Below are 19,755 nucleotides of genomic sequence, written 5' to 3'. Positions count from 1 at the left end.
TGCTGTTGTGTGTGCTCGTGGCCTACCACATCGCGGCTGAGCCATTGTTGCTCCTAGATGTTTCCACTTAACTGCACTTACAGTTGACTGGGGCAGCTCTAGCAGGGCATAAATTGGACAAACTGACTTGTTGGAAAGGTGGCATTCAACGGTGCCACGTTGAAAGTCACTGAGCTCTTCAGTAAGGCAATTTTTCTAAAGCCAATGTTTGTCTATGGAGATTGCATGGCTGTGTGCTCGACTTTATACACCTGTCGGCAGCGTGTGTAGCTGAAATAGTCAAAACCACTAAATTTGATGGGGTGTCCACATACTTTTGTATATATAGTATACATATATACAAAAGCAAGGAAACAAAATCAGATTGCAGCTGTTAACATAGCCTGGTCAGCAGTAGGGCCAATAGTGTACATAACGCTGTCATCTGCATACAGATGAACGTTACAGGTTTTTGCAAATAGACCAATAAATAGTGAAGAGGAAAGGTCCCAAAATCAACCTGTGGGATACCTTTAGTAATATATAACAGTGCCCTGTCTGACAGATAGTTCCCAAACCACTTGCAAGACACCTGGTCGAGACCCATTTCAGAGAACCTTTGAATGAGTAGGGGATGGTTGACAGAATCAAAGGCCTTGGATCGGTCTATAAATATGGCAGCACAGTGAGTCCTATGATCGAAGCAATATATCATCGAAGACAAGCGTAGCAGCTGAAACGGTGCTTTGTCCAGGTCTGAAACAGACTGGTGCACATTAACAATATACTGTCATTTGAAGTTTAAAAAAGGTCTTAGCTGAGAGTCTGCCAGTGATTCCAATGTGTTTGCAAGGCAAGATAGTTTTGAAATGTGGTGATACTTATCTAGGTCAAAAGGAAAGTGCACGTAATCTTGATGCGCCTTTCCAATATATACATATATTTTTTTTAAACATGGTCTTATTCTGATGACATGAGGATCGATGCTTGAAAAACAAAACACTCTCGCTCTTAACCATAATAATCTCATCATGAACAGTACCGGTCAAAGGTTCGACACACCTACTCATTCAAGGGTTTTTACTGATCTACATAGTAGAATAATAGTGAGGACATCAAAGCTGTTAAAACATATGAAATCATGTAGAAACCAAAAATAAAAGTGTTAAACAAATCAAAATATATATGTTATATAAAATAGTCCACCTTTGCCTTGATGACAGCTTTGCACACTCTTGGCATTCTCCAAACCAGCTTCATCTGGAATGCTTTTCTAAGCAGTCTTGAAGGAGTTCCCACATATGCTGAGCACTTGTTGGCTGCTTTTCCTTCACTCTGCGGTCCAACTCATCCCAGATCATCTCAAATTGGGTTGAAGTCAGGTGTTTGTGGAGGCCAGGTCATCTGATGCAGCACTCCATCACTCTCCTTCTTGGTCAAATAGCCCTTACACAGACAAGATGTGTGGAGTCACTGTCCTTTTGAAAAACAAACGATAGTGGGACTAAGCTCAAACCAGATGGGGTGGCGTATATCTGCAGAATGCTGTGGTAGCCATGCTGGTTAAGTATGCCTTGAATTCTAAATGAACAGTGTCAGTCTTTGTGAGACATGGCGGTTGGAAACGTGCGGAGATCATCTGTTCACCTACTCTGCGTCTCACAAAGACACAGCGGTTGGAACCAAGAATCTCAAACTTGGACTCCAGACCAGAAGGGCAGATTTCCACCAGTCTAATGTGTTTCTTGGCCCAAGCAAGTCTCTTCTTCTTATTGGTGTCCTTTAGTAGTGGTTTCTTTGCAGCAATTCGACCATGAAGGCCTGATTCCTGCAGTCTCCTCTGAACAGTTGATGTTGAGATGTGTCTGTTACTTGAACTCTGTGAAGCATTTATTTGGGCTGCAATATCTGAGGCTGGTAACTCTAATGAACTTATCCTCTGCAGCAGATGTAATTCTGGGTTTTCCATTCCTGTGGTGGTCCTCGTGAGAGCCAGTTTCATCATAGACCTTGTTGGTTTTTGCGACTGTACTTGAAGAAACTTTAAAAGTTCTTGACATTTTCCAGATTTACTGACCTTCATGTCTTAAAAGTAATGGACTGTCGTTTCTCTTGCTTATTTGAGCTGCTCTTTCCATATTATGGACTTGGTTTTTGTATACCACCCCTACCTTGTCTCAACAACTGATTGGAATTTCTTTCCTTAATCCGTTTGAGCCTCAAATTAACTTTTAACAAGGCACACCTGTTAATTGAAATGCATTCCAAGTGACTACCTCATGAAGCTGTTTGAGAGAATGCCAAGCGTGTTCAAAGCTGTCAAGGCAAAGGGTGGCTACTTTGAAGAATCTCAAATATAAATGGTTACTACATGATTCCATGTGTGTTATTTCATAGTTTTGATGTCTTCACTATTATTCTACAATGTAGAAAATTGTCAAAATAAAGAAAAACCCTTGAATGAGTAGGTGTGTTCAAACTTTTGACCGGTACTGTATCTGTGAGCTGTTGGCTAGAGATCACATTCCAAGACCAGAGTAGGCACATTTGCTATTTAACGTAACAGTTTTTTGTGACAAAACTATCTGAAGAGTTGAATGCGTTGGAAACACATTGAACTTTAGATTTTTTTTATTCAATACATGAAAACTTAAGCAAAAAAAGTATATATTGTGCACTGTCATCCCGCACTGATTTTTATCCGCAACAAGTCAGTTTTGTGGAAACACATCACTGGTAGGAAAACTAATTAAAAAATGATGCAGATTTTTGAATATTAGCATTAACATCTCTCACCAACTGGATGGAAACCTAGATCCTGACAAAAATTGGTTCAAATTGAAGAAAAAAAAGTGTGCCTGGAAGTGAATCTCTGCAGTTTAGAGGTGAAAAAAAGGACTCCCTCTAAACCAATTTGAGAGTTAGGAATAGTAGAATAAACAAATTGCTATTTCTAAATTTGGTTGTGCATCAGCAGTTTATTTCTTATTGTCAGTCACTAACAGACACTCAAGCAGCCGTATCAGCTAACATTTTTTAGATGTGTAAATTAGTCTAGCAGCCAGCTATCTAAAAACTTGTAGTAAGCTTGGTCGAATTACCCACCAAGGGGGCCACCATCAAATAAAGAAAAACCCTTGAATGAGTAGGTGTGCTGGGGGGAAAAGGCCACTAAAATGTGCATGTCACAACACAATGCCACAGATGTCTCAAGTTGAGGGAGCATGCAATTGGTATGCTGTCTGCAGGAATGTCCACCAAAGCGGTTGTCAGAAAACTTAATCTTCATTTCTTTACCATAAGCTGCATCCAACATCGTTTTAGAGAACTTGGCAGTGCGTCCAACCGGTCTCACAACAGCAGACCATGTGTAACCACGCCAGCCCAGGACCTCCACATCTGGTATCTTCTCCTGCGGGATCGTCTGAGACCTGCCATTTGGACAGCCTATGAAACTGAGGAGTATTTCTGTCTGTAAAAAAGCCCATGTGGGGAAAAACTCATTCTGATTGGCTGCCTTGCCAGGCCCACTCATGGCTGTGCCTCTGCCCAGTCATGTGAAATCCATACATTAGAGGATTATGAAATCATGTCAATTGACTGATTTACGCATATGAACTGTAACTCAGTATAATTGTTGAAATTGTTGCATGTTGAATTTGGTGGCTCTTTTTTTCAGTTTGGAGTGCTAGAGGGAATCTCCCAAATTCTGCCATACAGGCTAGGATTGGTGCATTTCTGAGCAACACCCCAAAAATTCCAGGTGTAAAATTTTAGTGGGGCTTTTATCCCATGATTGTAAAAGGGATACCGACTTTTGCTGCCATATAGAAGGATTGGAGTTATGACAGAGTCAAAATAAACTTGCCAAATTCTTAACTGGTATGTTAAATTTATACGGGGTCTATCTACTTATAGAAATGTATACAGGCCCACGAGTGGCGCAGCGGTGTAAGGCACTGCATCTCAGTGCTTAGAGGCGTCACTTTTACACATTTCGTTAACTTTTACACATTTATTTTCCTTATAGATCACATTAATAATATCATAGGCCTTGCCTCCTACAACACTTTGAAGGGGATATAATTCATAGCCAGAGAGAGGCCCTGAGAGAGGTAGCAAGAATGTGTATCTCAGAGCAGCAGGGACACTCCGCCAGAGAGCATTTCAGTAGGAAGCCAGAGTCACTAAGGAGGTCACCCCCAGAAAATGAAAGCTAACATAACATTCTAGAGTGCCCTGCATGACTGGAGTCGTGGTTTCAATAAGCGCCAGCAGTCGGCTAAATAGCAGAAAACAAACTCAAAAAAATTGTCTGTCCTTGATTGCAACACTCACTACGAGTTCCAAACTGCCTTCTGGGAAGCAATGTCATCCTCAGACACAGCTTTGAGTATATGTCCTGGATGGATGGTAGCACGGTCCCACTGATGTACTGGGCCGTCTTCACCACCCGCTGGAGGGCCTTATGGTGGTGGACGGCGATATTCCCGTACCAGGCCGTGATGCAACGGGTCAGGACGCTCTCGGTGCAGCGGTAGTTTTTGGACAGGACCCAGCTGTCTCAGAATAATCTCAGCTGTGCATAAGTGTTCTAAGCGTAGACTAGGCCTAGTTTACGTGTAATTTACAGTTAAATCTCAAAACCGTTGGCAGGACTTTCACTCGCCAAGACAAACATGGGAGAGGCAGAATGTAAACATGCTTCCTGCCTGATAAGAGAGGGCGAAACGCTTGCTACATGACCACTTTACCTACCATTTCAGCCTGTCCGACCAGCCTGTCTGTGTGTTCGGACATAGAGCTTGCCATTACTGCTTAATTAGTCTCTTGTATATCTATTTATGGAATAGGTTGTGTTAGTTCTATGCATTATTTATAAATGCCGCACACTGCCTTGTGAATATAATTCGGAGGTGGAGATTTTAAAATACATCAAGTATTTCAGAGAGAGTTTGCTATAGTTTGCGACTTGCTAAAGAAAATGTTGAAACTTAAAAACAGAACAAACACGCATCTCAATCCCAATAACAGTTGAATATTTCCATAGCGGTTTGTTCACATACTCGACGTGGATCACGATGACACAACTAGGAAACGACCAGGAAAGCCCACAACCTAAACATCCACTGTGCTAATGAGAGAATACAAAAACGTCTAAAATCACCTTCTCATTATAGGGTTTTTCTTATGTATAAAATGTAAACGTTTCCTGCAGGCAAACTGTGTTGCTGTGCTTTCTATAGCAGCCGGGGGTATCATTATAACCATCTGTCCCAGAACAACCTCCCAAACATGTACTCCCTTCAACCGACCCAAAAGTCTCAGACACACCCCCGCCTGAGGATCCTAGTTCAGTCTTCAGCGGGTTCCCTGCTTTATTTCAGAGGACACACCTGACCTGCAGTCAGTTCACTCATGTGGCAATGTGCTCCTCGGGAGAGAATAACTAAGCCAAATCAATAGGTTAGGTGAAGGTTTACTGATTTAGGTTTAATGATTTACATTTTGGTACAAATGACAATAGGTAAAACACTTTAGGCCTATATGAAACACGGCAAAAGACCATAAAAAAAAAAACTTGAGGCATATAAAGATAATAAAATGCACTATGCACCTTTTGGGACAAGCCCCATTTCCAATTTCTGCCTGTGCTCAAACATGACTCACCCTCATAAAACATGCGTGCCACACTGAAACAAGAGTTTTGCTGCCATCAGCTTGGCCCAGAAACTAGCTCTGTTATGCAACACCACACTCCCACTAGTTTATACCAGGTAAACAGGTGTGTATGGCACAAAAACTACATTCTCACTACTGCTAGCTAACACACAGACTGATTGAGGCAGTGAGCTCAGCTTACCTTTCACCTGATCAGCACAGGATACCACATCCAGAAGCCTACGTAAGAACAGTCTGCCTTACCTTGGGAGAGAGAGAGAGAAGTTGAATTCTGAATCACATGCTCCTTATGAATCACAGGCAGAGTCTGCACGTCCCTCCCACAGACACACACCCTCCATATCACACAACCAACTCCTGAGCCCCACCCAGTTGTCCTGAAAGACCAGAGACGGGAAGCATTTATGTCTCCCTGGGTAGATGAAGCTGCCCGTTTACCCTGTTAGTGATGAAAACCACAGTACAGATTAGAGGTCGACCGATTAATCCGAATGGCCGATTAATTAGGGATGATTTGAAGTTTTCATAACAATCGGAAATCGGTATTTTTGGGCACCGATTTGCCGTTTATTTTTAGATTATTTTTTTTACACCTTTATTTAACTAGGCAAGTCAGTTAAGAACACATTCTTATTTTCAATGACGGCCTAGGAACGAGGCAGAACGACAGATTTTTAACCTTGTCAGCTCGGGGGATCCAATCTTGCAACCTTACAGTTAACTAGTCCAATGCTCTAACACCTGATTACATTGCACTCCACGAGGAGCCTGCCTGTTACGTGAACGCAGTAAGCTAAGGTAAGTTGCTAGCTAGCATTAAACTTATCTTATAAAAAACAATCAATCAATGACTGTCATTGCTCCAATGTGTACTTAACCATAAACATCAATGCCTTTCTTAAAATCAATAAACAAGTATATATTTTTAAACCTGCATATTTAGCTAAAAGAAATCCAGGTTAGCAGGCAATATTCACCAGGTGAAATTGTGTCATTTCTCTTGCGTTCATTGCACGCAGAATCAGGGTATATGCAACAGTTTGGGCCGCCTGGCTCTTTGCGAACTAATTTGCCAGAATTTTACGTAATTATGACATAACATTGAAGGTTGTGCAATGTAACAGGAATATTTAGACTCATGGATGCCACCGGTTTGATAAAATACGGAACGGAATAAACGTTTTGTTTTCGAGGTGATAGTTTCCGGATTAGTCAAAGGTATATGGTTTAGAGAGAAATAGTCGACGCGTTATAATTCCTGTAATAACTTGCGGCTGAACTTGAAAGGGGTTCCTTCGTTATTTTACCGTTCATGTCTTCCATAGAGAATGTCTTGATCTACTTCAAATAAGGTCTGTGTTTCACGGAGGAGCAGACTGACAGGGGACCATGCAGACAAGCTCTCTTTCTGCACTACAACCTAAAACTTGTTAACTGGGAATATTGAAGACCCATGAAAGCTGGTGGTTCGTTTTAACATATGTTCTCATGTTATTTGAGACTAAATTGATTTTATTTATGTATTATATTAAGTTAAAATAAAAGTGTTCATTGTTCATTCAGTATTGCTGCAATTGTCATTATTACAAAAACGTGTGTGTATGATATACAGTGGGGCAAAAAAGTATTTAGTCAGCCACCAATTGTGCAAGTTCTCCCACTTAAAAAGATGAGAGAGGCCTGTAATTTTCATCATAGGTAAACTTCAACTATGACAGACAAAATGAGGGAAACAAATCCAGAAAATCACATTGTAGGATTTTTTATGAATTTATTTGCAAAATATGGTGGAAAATAAGTATTTGGTCAAAAACAAAAGTTTATCTCAATACTTTGTAATATACCCTTTGTTGGCAATGACAGAGGTCAAACATTTTCTGTAAGTCTTCACAAGGTTTTCACACACTGTTGCTGGTATTTTGGCCCATTCCTCCATGCAGATCTCCTCTAGAGCAGTAATGTTTTGGGGCTGTTGCTGGGCAACACGGACTTTCAACTCCCTCCAAAGGTTTTCTATGGGGTTGAGATCTGGAGACTGGCTAGGCCACTCCAGGACCTTGAAATGCTTCTTACGAAGCCACTCCTTCGTTGCCCGGGCGGTGTGTTTGGGATCAGTGTCATGCTGAAAGACCCAGCCATGTTTCATCTTCAATGCCCTTGCTGATGGAAAGAGGTTTTCACTCAAAATCTCACGATACATGGCCCCATTCATTCTTTCCTTTACACGGATCAGTCGTCCTGGTCCCTTTGCAGAAAAACAGCCCCAAAGCATGATGTTTCCACCCCCATGCTTCACAGTAGGTATGGTGTCCTTTGGATGCAACTCAGCATTCTTTGTCCTCCAAACACGACGAGTTGAGTTTTTACCAAAAAGTTATATTTTGGTTTCATCTGACCATATGACATTCTCCCAATCTTCTTCTGGATCATCCAAATGCTCTCTAGCAAACTTCAGACGGGCCTGGACATGTACTGGCTTAAGCAGGGGGACACGTCTGGCACTGCAGGATTTGAGTCCCTGGTGGCGTAGTGTGTTACTGATGGTAGGCTTTGTTACTTTGGTCCCAGCTCTCTGCAGGTCATTCACTAGGTCCCCCCGTGTGGTTCTGGGATTTTTGCTCACTGTTCTTGTGATCATTTTGACCCCACGGGGTGAGATCTTGCGTGGAGCCCCAGATCGAGGGAGATTATCAGTGGTCTTGTATGTCTTCCATTTCCTAATAATTGCTCCCACAGTTGATTTCTTCAAACCAAGCTGCTTACCTATTGCAGATTCAGTCTTCCCAGCCTGGTGCAGGTCTACAATTTTGTTTCTGGTGTCCTTTGACAGCTCTTTGGTCTTGGCCATAGTGGAGTTTGGAGTGTGACTGTTTGAGGTTGTGGACCGGTGTCTTTTATACTGATAACAAGTTCAAACAGGTGCCATTAATACAGGTAACGAGTGGAGGACAGAGGAGCCTCTTAAAGAAGAAGTTACAGGTCTGTGAGAGCCAGAAATCTTGCTTGTTTGTAGGTGACCAAATACTTATTTTCCACCATAATTTGCAAATAAATTCATAAAAAATCCTACAATGTGATTTTCTTTTCTCATTTTGTCTGTCATAGTTGAAGTGTACCTATGATGAAAATTACAGGCCTCTCTCATCTTTTTAAGTGGGAGAACTTGCACAATTGGGGGAAAACAAGTATTTAGTCAGCCACCACTGTATGTACAGTGGGGAGAACAAGTATTTGATACACTGCCGATTTTGCAGGTTTTCCTACTTACAAAGCATGTAGAGGTCTGTAATTATTATCATAGGTACACTTCAACTATGAGAGATGGAATCTAAAACAAAAATCCAGAAAATCACATTGTATGATTTTTAAATAAATAATTAACAATGCAATACACACAATAGGCTGACTGGGGAGGTGATTTCACACAGTCACAGTCCTGCGATAAGAGCTACAACGCTAATATTTCGGTAAACTCTTCACAGTTGTGTTCTGTGGGTGTCACCGAGTAGACTGGTAACCCATTTCATTGCTTCACATTCCAACCTTGTGTATGGCATGATCCCACCAATTGTAACCTTCTGCATCACTTTCAACGAGGTACTTTTATTTTGAAGGAAAACCGCAAATTTCACTATTGTGCCAAATCCTTATTGTGGCTAACTTCACAAAACAACCTGGTTCGGTAGAGCATCACTAGCTAGATGAAGCTAGCTGGCTGCTTATAACTTTAGCTTTGGTCAACAGGGTTATGTAGCTGGCTAGCTATTTATTTCATGAACTGAAGTTCAATTTCAATAGGCGAACAACAAGTGGCTACCTAGCTAATACTTACTCACAAGGATTCCTAAATCATTGCTAAGAATAATGAAAATGACTGCAGTTTCTACTAGTCATTGTTTTCAGGCTGGTTGTATTGGTGCTGGCTAGGTACCAAGCTAAAGCTAGCTAGCTACCCCAGAAGTTGCGGTTGAACAAATAATGCTTTATTACCAACGCAGTATTGTAAACACATCGCTCGTGGTCGGTGTTTGCAGACTTTTTTGTACAGCTTTGACAGTGCTACACGTGCTACTGCGTTTGGCTTACACGTGCAAATTCAGAACACACAACATTCTATAATAGAACTGTGTTATTTGACGTGTCAAATTAAAAGTTTATTTAACACGTCAAATAGTGTTATTTGACGTGTATCTTTTTAACACGCAAAGACACAAACGGCGTTCCATAGTATGTCATGAAGCTAATAGCAGTGACGCTATTACTGTGTAACTCCGGTAGGAGTACGTACGCTTTGAAATCGGTGTTAAACTAGGCATCAGGCCGATACCGATGTTGGCATTTTTAGCTAATTTCGGCAGATTCCGTTATGTTCACCGATATATCGTGCATCACTAAAAATTATACTAAAATATCATTGACTAAACAAATAACTATTGTTATGTTTTTACATGGATATATTTACATTATTATTTCTTCATGCAATTCATGCTTTACAATTGTTTATGCAATATTTATCAAGCGTTGGTGGTTAAAACCTTTCTGGACTCCCCATCCCGGATATTTGCCATCAGAAACCCTGACTAGCATAGCGTAGCCTAGCGCGAACGGTATATAATAAAATATAATTTCATGAAATCACAAGTGCAATATTGCAAAACACAGCTTAGCCTTTTGTTAATCCATCTGTCGTCTCAGATTTTGAAATTATGCTTTACAGCGCAAGCAATACTTGCATTTGTGTAAATGTATCGATCGCTCGACAAAACAATAAGAACACCTAGCGTCAGGTAACTTGGTCACAAAAATCAGAAAAGCAATCAAATTAATCGCTTAACTTTGATGATCTTCGGATGGTTTCACTCACGAGACTCCCAGTTAGACAGCAAATGTTCCTTTTGTTCCATAAAGATATTTCTTATATCCAAATACCTCTGTTTGTTTGCTTACATATTTCCACAGGAATCCACCGGAAAAAGCGTTCGCGACAACGCCGGAAAATATTCCAAATTATATCCATAATGTCCACAGAAACATGTCAAACGTTGTTTTTGATCCAACTTCAGGGTGTTTTTCAAATATCTATTCGATAATAAATCAACCGGGACAGTTGGCTTTTCACTAGGACCGAGAGAAACAATGGCTGCCTTTCACTTTTGCGCAAAAATCACTCGGAGAGCCCCCACCTATCCACTTACGCAATGTGCCCTTTCAGGCTCATTCTTCAAAATAAAAGCCTGAAACTATGTCTAAAGGCTGTTGACACCTTAGGGAAGACATAGAAAAATAAGTCAATTTGATATCCCTTTATATGGGCAATAGGAATGCATGGGAACAGAGAGGTCTCAAAAACAGGGCCACTTCTTGGTTGGATTTTTCTCAGGTTTTCGCCTGCAATATCAGTTCTGTTTAACTCACAGACACAATGTTTACAGTTTTGGAAACTTCAGAGTGTTTTTTCTATCTATTATATGCATATTCTAGTTTCGGGGGCTGAGAAATAGGCAGTTTCAAATGGGTACGCCTTTTTAGCCAAAAGTGAAAACTGCGCCCCCTAGTTCTAAGAAGTTTTAAAGTGCATTCGGAAAGTATTCTGACCCCTTACATATTTCCACTGTCACATTAAATATTTTTTAGAATAAGGCTGTAATCTGTCTTTCATCAATCTACACACAATACCCCATAATGAAGAAGCAAAAACATTTAACATGTGCCTTTTACTGAGGAGTGGCTTCCGTCTGGCCACTCTACCATAAAGGCCTAATTGGTGGAGTGCTGCAGAGGTGATTGTCCTTATGGAAGGTTCTCCCATCTCCACAGAGGAACTCTGGAGCTCTGTCAGAGTGACCATCAGGTTTTTGGTCACCTCCCTTACCAAGGCCCTTCTCCGATTGCTCAGTTTGGCCAAGTGGCCAGCTCTAGGGGGTTCCAAACTTCTTCCATTTAAGAATGATGGAGGCCACGGTGTTCTTGTGGACCTTAAATGTTGCCGACATGTTTTGGTACCCTTCCCCAGATCTGTGCCTAGACACAATTCTGTCTCGGAGCTCTACGGATAATTCCTTTGAGCTCATGGCTTGGTTTTGGCTCTGACATGCACTGTCAACTGTGGGACCTTTATATAGACAGGTGTGTGCCTTTCCTAATCATGTCCAACCAATTGAATTCACCACAGGTAGACTCCAATCAAGTTGTAGAAACATCAAGGATGATCAATGGAAACAGGATGCACCTGAGCTCAATTTCGAGTCTCATAGCAGAGTCCCTGAATACTTATGTAAATAAGGCATTAGTTTCATTTTTAATACATTTACAAACATTTCTAAACCTGTTTTTTCTTTGTCATTATGGGGTATTGTCTGTAGTTTGCTGAGTGTTCATTTTATTTTTCTATTCTCTTATGAAAACAAGTCTGACGCTGCGTAATGGGCAGGTCTGTCTCACTGTCTGGAGGTTCTGGCTGCTATGATCGGATAGAGCATACAGCTGATAGAGCACAATCAGCCTAGCTGCTTCTCAAGTGTTAGCACTGGGCAAGTGGGCATGACTGTAATCCATACCCAACCTACCAGTAAGTCATGACAAACTCTTGTACAAAACTCAATTTTGGACAATATTAACTTTATGAACAAAGTTATCAGATTCACACTGTAGTCAGAGTGACACTAGATTATAGTTTTCGGTCTCTTATCGATGCCACATAGGTCATTTTTAAAACCAGTGAAGTTGGTTCTAAAAAGGGAATTGACCTTTAAATCAGTAGTTTTGAAAAGGCTTATAATTTTGAAAAGGATTATAAACAAACATTGACCTTGTGGTATTTCACTGATGAAGGACAAATTATTTTAATTAAACTAATTTTGTGAGGGCCTGAAGCACTCCACCAATCAGCCCTTTATGGTAGAGTGGCCAGACGGAAGCCACTCCTCAGTAAAAGGCACATGACAGCCTGCTTGGAGTTTGCCAAAAGGCACCTAAAGACTCTCAGACCATGATAAACAAGATTCTCTGGTCTGATGAAACCAAGATTGAACTCTTTGGCTTGAACGCCAAGCGTAACTTGGCACCATCCCTACGGTGAAGCATGGTGGTGGCAGCATCATGCTGTGGGGAAAAATGAGCAGAGCAAAGTACAGAGAGATCCTTGATAGGATCAGAGAGAAAAGTAGAGAGAAAAAACATGGATTACAGGCATCATCCACACTGTGCTGAAGGCTAGAGCTGCCGCTTTCAAGGTGCGGGACACTAACTCAGACGCTTGTAAGAAATCCCACTGTGGCCTCCCTAGTGGCGCAGTGGTCTAAGGCACTGCATCGCAGTGCTAGCTGTGCCACTAAAGATTCTGGGTTTGAGTCCAGGCTCGGTCGCAGCCGGCCGCAACCGAGAGACCCATGGGGCGGCGTACAATTGGCCCAGCATCGTCTGGGTTAGGGGAGGGTTTGGCCGGCAGGGATGTTCTTACCCCATCGTGCACTAGCGACTCCTGTGGCGGGCCGGGCACATTGCACGCTGACACGGTCGCCAGGTGTACGGTGTTTCCTCCGACACATTGGTGCTGCTGGCTTCCGGGTTAGGCAGACATCATGTCAAGAAGCAGTGTGGCTTGGTTGGGTTGTGTTTCGGAGGATGCACGGCCCTCGACCTTCGCCACTCCAGAGTCCATACGGGAGTTGCAGCGATGAGACAAGACTAACTACCAATTGGATACCATGAAATTGGGGAGAGAAAGGGGTAAAAAAATAAAAATACACACACACACAAATAGAAATCCCACTGTGACCTCCGATGAGCCATCAAACAGGCAAAGCGTCAATACAGGACGAGGTTTGAATCCTACTACGCCTGCTTGGATGCTCGTCAGATGTGGCAGGGCTTGTAAACTATCCCGGACTACAAAGGGAAATCCAGCTGCGAACTAAACAGTGACTTGAGCCTAGCAACACTGAACCATGAGTGAGAGCACAAGCTGTTCGGGACGACTGGCTACATAGAATGAGATCACACAATGTGAGTAAGACCTTAAAACAGGTAAACATTCACAAGGCCCCGGATTCAGACGGATTACCAGTACCAAAACTCAGAGCATGCACTGACCAGCTGGAAAGTGTTTTCCATGACATTTGCAACCTCTCCCTGACCCAGAACATCCAAGGTAACCGGTCTAAATGACTATCGCCCCGTAGCGCTCACATGTGTAGCTATGAAGCGCTTTTAAAGGCTGGTCATGGCTCACAACACCATCATCCCAGAACTGTGGACCCACTCCAAATCGCATAACAACCCAACAGATCCACAGACGACGCAATCTCTATTGCACTCCACACTTCCCTTTCATCGACTACAGCTCAGCAATCAACACAATAGTACCCTCCAAGCTCAACACTAAGCTCAGGATCCTGAGACTTAACAACTCCCTCTTCAACTGGATACTGGACTTTGACACGCCGCCTCTAGGTGGTGAGGGTAGGCAACAACACATCTGCCCCGCAACACGGGGGCCTGTTAGTCCCCTCCTGTACTCCCTGTTACATTTACATTTACATTTAAGTCATTTAGCAGACGCTCTTATCCAGAGCGACTTACAAATTGGTGCATTCACCTTATGATATCCAGTGGAACAACCACTTTACAATAGTGCATCTAACTCTTTTAAGGGGGGGGGGTTTAGAAGGATTACTTTATCCTATCCTAGGTATTCCTTAAAGAGGTGGGGTTTCAGGTGTCTCCGGAAGGTGGTGATTGACTCCGCTGACCTGGCGTCGTGAGGGAGTTTGTTCCACCATTGGGGTGCCAGAGCAGCGAACAGTTTTGACTGGGCTGAGCGGGAACTGTACTTCCTCAGAGGTAGGGAGGCGAGCAGGCCAGAGGTGGATGAACGCAGTGCCCTTGTTTGGGTGTAGGGCCTGATCAGAGCCTGAAGGTACGGGGGTGCCGTTCCCCTCACAGCTCCGTAGGCAAGCACCATGGTCTTGTAGCGGATGCGAGCTTCAACTGGAAGCCAGTGGAGAGAGCGGAGGAGCGGGGTGACGTGAGAGAACTTGGGAAAGTTGAACACCAGACGGGCTGCGGCGTTCTGGATGAGTTGTAGGGGTTTAATGGCACAGGCAGGGAGCCCAGCCAACAGCGAGTTGCAGTAATCCAGACGGGAGATGACAAGTGCCTGGATTAGGACCTGCGCCGCTTCCTGCGTGAGGCAGGGTCGTACTCTGCGAATGTTGTAGAGCATGAACCTACAGGAACGGGTCACCGCCTTGATGTTAGTTGAGAACGACAGGGTGTTGTCCAGGATCACGCCAAGGTTCTTAGCACTCTGGGAGGAGGACACAATGGAGTTGTCAACCGTGATGGCGAGATCATGGAACGGGCAGTCCTTCCCCGGGAGGAAGAGCAGCTCCGTCTTGCCGAGGTTCAGCTTGAGGTGGTGATCCGTCATCCACACTGATATGTCTGCCAGACATGCAGAGATGCGATTCACCACCTGGTTATCAGAGGGGGGAAAGGAGAAGATTAATTGTGTGTCGTCTGCATAGCAATGATAGGAGAGACCATGTGAGGATATGACAGAGCCAAGTGACTTGGTGTATAGCGAGAATAGGAGAGGGCCTAGAACAGAGCCCTGGGGGACACCAGTGGTGAGAGCACGTGGTGCGGAGACAGATTCTCGCCACGCCACCTGGTAGGAGCGACCTGTCAGGTAGGACGCAATCCAAGCGTGGGCCGCGCCGGAGATGCCCAGCTCGGAGAGGGTGGAGAGGAGGATCTGATGGTTCACAGTATCAAAGGCAGCCGATAGGTCTAGAAGGATGAGAGCAGAGGAGAGAGAGTTAGCTTTAGCAGTGCGGAGCGCCTCCGTGACACAGAGAAGAGCAGTCTCAGTTGAATGACTAGTCTTGAAACCTGACTGATTTGGATCAAGAAGGTCATTCTGAGAGAGATAGCAGGAGAGCTGGCCAAGGACGGCACGTTCAAGAGTTTTGGAGAGAAAAGAAAGAAGGGATACTGGTCTGTAGTTGTTGACATCGGAGGGATCGAGTGTAGGTTTTTTCAGAAGGGGTGCAACTCTCGCTCTCTTGAAGACGGAAGGGACGTAGCCAGCGGTCAAGGATGAGTTGATGAGCGAGGTGAGGTAAGGGAGAAGGTCTCCGGAAATGGTCTGGAGAAGAGAGGAGGGGATAGGGTCAAGCGGGCAGGTTGTTGGGCGGCCGGCCGTCACAAGACGCGAGATTTCATTTTTTCAAAAGCCTTGGAGGATGGAGGATGCTTTTTCCCTTGGTTCATTTTCATTCCAGCCAGGTAGGCTACAGCCCTGTTGTAAATATAAGCAAGTAGGCTGCTAATGACCATCAGCAGCATCAGAGCTTGGAGAAGCCTAATTACCGTGACTAAACGGTCACATGAAATATGACTGCCTTCATGACTCGTGACCGGCGGTAATATGGTCACTGCAACAGCTCAGTCCGGGTAGCTGTTCACACACACAACTGAGTGACCGTGCATGACTCCAACACATTCATTAAGTTTGCTGACAACGGTGGTAGGCCTGCTCAGCGTCTCTCTCACACACACATATAGAGAGAAAGACTACTAAATAATTAACCAAACAGCTACCCGGACTGAGCTGTTGCAGTGACCATATTACCGCCGGTCACGAGTCATGAAGGCAGTCATATTTCATGTGACCGTTTAGTCACGGTAATTAGGCTTCTCCAAGCTCTGATGCTGCTGATGGTCATTAGCAGCCTACTTGCTTATATTTACAACAGGGCTGTAGCCTACCTGGCTGGAATGAAAATGAACCAAGGGAAAAAGCATCCTCCATTAGCTATTTAAGTGCAGAGATTACATGTATTTTATTCCTCCAGACCGTTTCTAGACCGGTGCATGATAAATGGTCCATTCTAAATCAAAACAAACTTCACACATATATTATTTAGCATATGTAAAGACAATATTAACGCAAGAATAGTGTGATGGGTGAAAATATTAGCCCCATCAATTGTAAATTATACATTATCACTTGTGAATGGTGCCCAGCATAAGGCAAGAAACAATGCCTTTTTCAAAATCAGTCGCACACCTCACTAAAGTGGCCAAATAACTTCATTAATGTGCTTAATTTTAAGCACATTAATCTGATTTTACAAGGGGTGTGAAGCCTAACTGGCATACATACGCAGCGCGTGAGTTTCAAGTTTGGGGGAAGATCCTTTACCATAAAAATGCACCTTTATAATAAAAGCATGACATGTATAATCACATTTGCGATCACTTTTGATATTGGTGTTTTCACGCTAATGGAAAGTTTGCACTTATAGCCTACTGCCATGTGCGAATTGTTGCGCTTATTTTTTTTATTTATCCTTTATTTTACCAGGTAAGTTGACTGAGAACACGTTCTCATTTGCAGCAATGACCTGGGGAATAGTTACAGGGGACAGGAGGGGGATGAATGAGCCAATTGTAAACTGGGGATTATTAGGTGACCGTGATGGTTTGAGGGCCAGATTGGGAATTTAGCCAGGACACCGGGGTTAACACCCCTACTCTTACGATAAGTGCCATGGGATCTTTAATGACCTCAGAGAGTCAGGACACCCGTTTAACGTCCCATCCGAAAGACGGCACCCGACACAGGGCAGTGTGTCGATATTTTTTTTTTTAGACCAGAGGAAAGAGTGCCTCCTACTGGCCCTCCAACACCACTTCCAGCAGCATCTGGTCTCCCATCCAGGGACTGACCAGGGCCAACCCTGCTTAGCTTTAGAAGCAAGCCAGCAGTGGTATGCAGGGTGGTATGCTGCTGGCAGTCTATGACTATCTATAATGTGAAGGTGGCCTCATACTTCATACACGTTTGAAGCTAAACGTTCTGATCTGTTGCGTCAGCCTCATCGCGTTAAAAAAAAGTTGTAAGTTGTTGTATTAACTGTCCCAGACTATACTCAGAATATAATTTTTTTTGCACAGAATAGGTCAACTTTTGTACTATTGGGGATAGTAGATTGACATAGTCTAGTGCTTTTGCTGTTTGTTAGGCCTACTCATCTCGTTGGCTGACGAAAAGTAAATGTGGACAGTTCTTCCAATAACTTAAATATGCACCTCGGAATAGGATCATTTTTCTCACGTGTTGCCAAAACTCAACAGCGCGGGCCACTAGGCAAAATATGTGCTTTGATTTAAACTAAACACAGGTACGCTACAGTTTGTTAAGACCATCTGCTCAAATTCTCTCTGTGTACATAATTCAAAATGCTGTATAAATTTAAGAACATCTAAATGCATATTCCCATGAAACTGATTGAGATCAAATAGTCGGCATGCAGATGCTGCATGGATGTTTCACAATGGACAGTAAGTCATTTGAAGGGAGGGTGACCAAACATTTGTACGTTAGAGATAAAGAAACACATTCACAAAAAGTGATTCGGATATTCAGCTCTGAGGAAAAGGGATGGGGGGGGGGGGGGCGGTTACCTTGGGATACGCAGCCTCTGCCCTTTATTTAACTAAGGTAAGAGAACATATGTGAGCGAGCAAACACACCGTTTGACTGAGTTCCTAATAGACCTCCTCTCACCTCAAATGCAGTAGTTATGAAGAGATCGCTGCTAGGTAACCACACACTGACTGCTGCAGTGAGCGCTCAAGGCAAGTCGTGAACATGCGCTCATTGGCTCTGTGTCCACCAGTCTATGACTATCTTAGCTCTCTATATAAAGAGATGAATGAAGAGAACACGTGACAGGCACTAATACCCAGACCCTCTTCTAACCCATACATTAGCGGTCGCGGCTCGCTCATCTCCTATACTTCAGCCCTCTTAACTTTATTGAGAGTTCCTGAGTCGTTTTGGCAAGGCCTCCTTCACATTTGTCTTTGACCCCCCCCTTAACATAAACCCAATCACAAAATCACAGTTTGCCGCATAATGTCACAGCCAGGTTTGCAAAATCCTTTAAAAACATAGAGGGAGGCTTTCCAATCAGGCCCGGCGTACTTATGCTATAGGCATACAAGGGCTACAGATTTCCCGAAGGTCATAAAAATCAAGGATTCCCGATTCATCAGGAAAAAGCACAGCTTAAGCGTGGAGGAAACAGAGTAGAGAAAAAGACGGAGCTCTAACTCAACTAAACGCGTACACCTCTAATTCAAGTTTCCATGCAATTCCAAACACTGCTGAAGCCCAAGCACACAGCTGCAATGCAGTGCAGCTCTATTCTGCCCAGGGAAAAAGTAGGCCACAGCATCTACCAGTGCTGAGCTGGAGTTGAGACACAAATACACACCAAGCATAGGAAATGGGCTTCAAATTCAATGATACTTCTACGTCTTTGCATAGGCTACAACGAGGTGTCTGAAAAAGGCTTTTGAAACGTTTACTAAACTACTGAGCAATTAAAACCAAGAGAAAAAAAAGTTTGCCCACAATAGCCACAGACTGGGTTGAAAGTGAATCCCACTAATAACTGATTAGCCAGGTGCAACGAACAAGCTGAACATAGTTTGATAAGAAATGAACCCCACTTTATTAAGACAAGCTGTAATAAATGTATTAGGCCTAGATAAATTGGAATACATCTGTAACAGTAGGCCTACAGATGTTTTACATTCACAAACTGTAGGTAAATTGAGTAGAATTAGTAGAATTAGCATGGTAAACTAGTAAATAGCCTACTTTATCTCAGTTGTATGGAATGCATTGTTTCCAATAGGTATTTTTTGGTAAAACGACTGAGGTTACTTCTGGTGAATAAATTTTTTTTTAATGGACATCCTACTCCAAAATACACTACCAGTAAAACATTTTAGAATAAATACTCATTCAAGGGTTTCTTTATTTTTACTATTTTCTAAATTGTAGAATAGTGAAGACATCAAAACTATGAAATAACACATATGGAATTATGTAGTAACCCAAAAAGTGTTAAACAAATCAAAATATATTTTAGATTGTTCAAAGTAGCCACCCTTTGCCTTGATGACAGCTTTGCACACTAGGCACTCTCTCAACCAGCTTCACCTGGAATGCTTATCCAACAGTCTTGAAGGAGTTCACACATATGCTGAGCACTTGTTTGCTGCTTTTCCTCC

The 19,755-nt window shown here is 43.0% G+C and overlaps 1 protein-coding gene across 4 annotated transcripts in view; it reads right to left on the bottom strand.

Moving 5' to 3' along the window:
* The window catches only part of osbpl5 (oxysterol binding protein-like 5), a 110,510-nt gene that overhangs the window by 82,929 nt on the left and 7,826 nt on the right, over nucleotides 1-19,755 (bottom strand). For 3 of the 4 annotated variants that reach the window (XM_071326846.1, XM_071326849.1, XM_071326845.1), the window contains one exon: nucleotides 5,843-5,904. The exons of the other annotated variant lie outside the window; for it this stretch is intronic. The gene's annotated coding sequence lies outside the window, so the exon portion shown is untranslated. The remainder of the gene's footprint in view (nucleotides 1-5,842; nucleotides 5,905-19,755) is intronic. 4 annotated transcript variants of the gene reach the window in all.

The sequence above is a fragment of the Salvelinus alpinus genome, chromosome 9 (assembly GCF_045679555.1).
Source record: "Salvelinus alpinus chromosome 9, SLU_Salpinus.1, whole genome shotgun sequence".
Classification (NCBI taxonomy): Eukaryota; Metazoa; Chordata; class Actinopteri; order Salmoniformes; family Salmonidae; genus Salvelinus; species Salvelinus alpinus.
The sequence above is the reverse complement of the archived record's forward strand: the minus strand, read 5'-3'. Positions and strand labels throughout refer to the sequence as shown.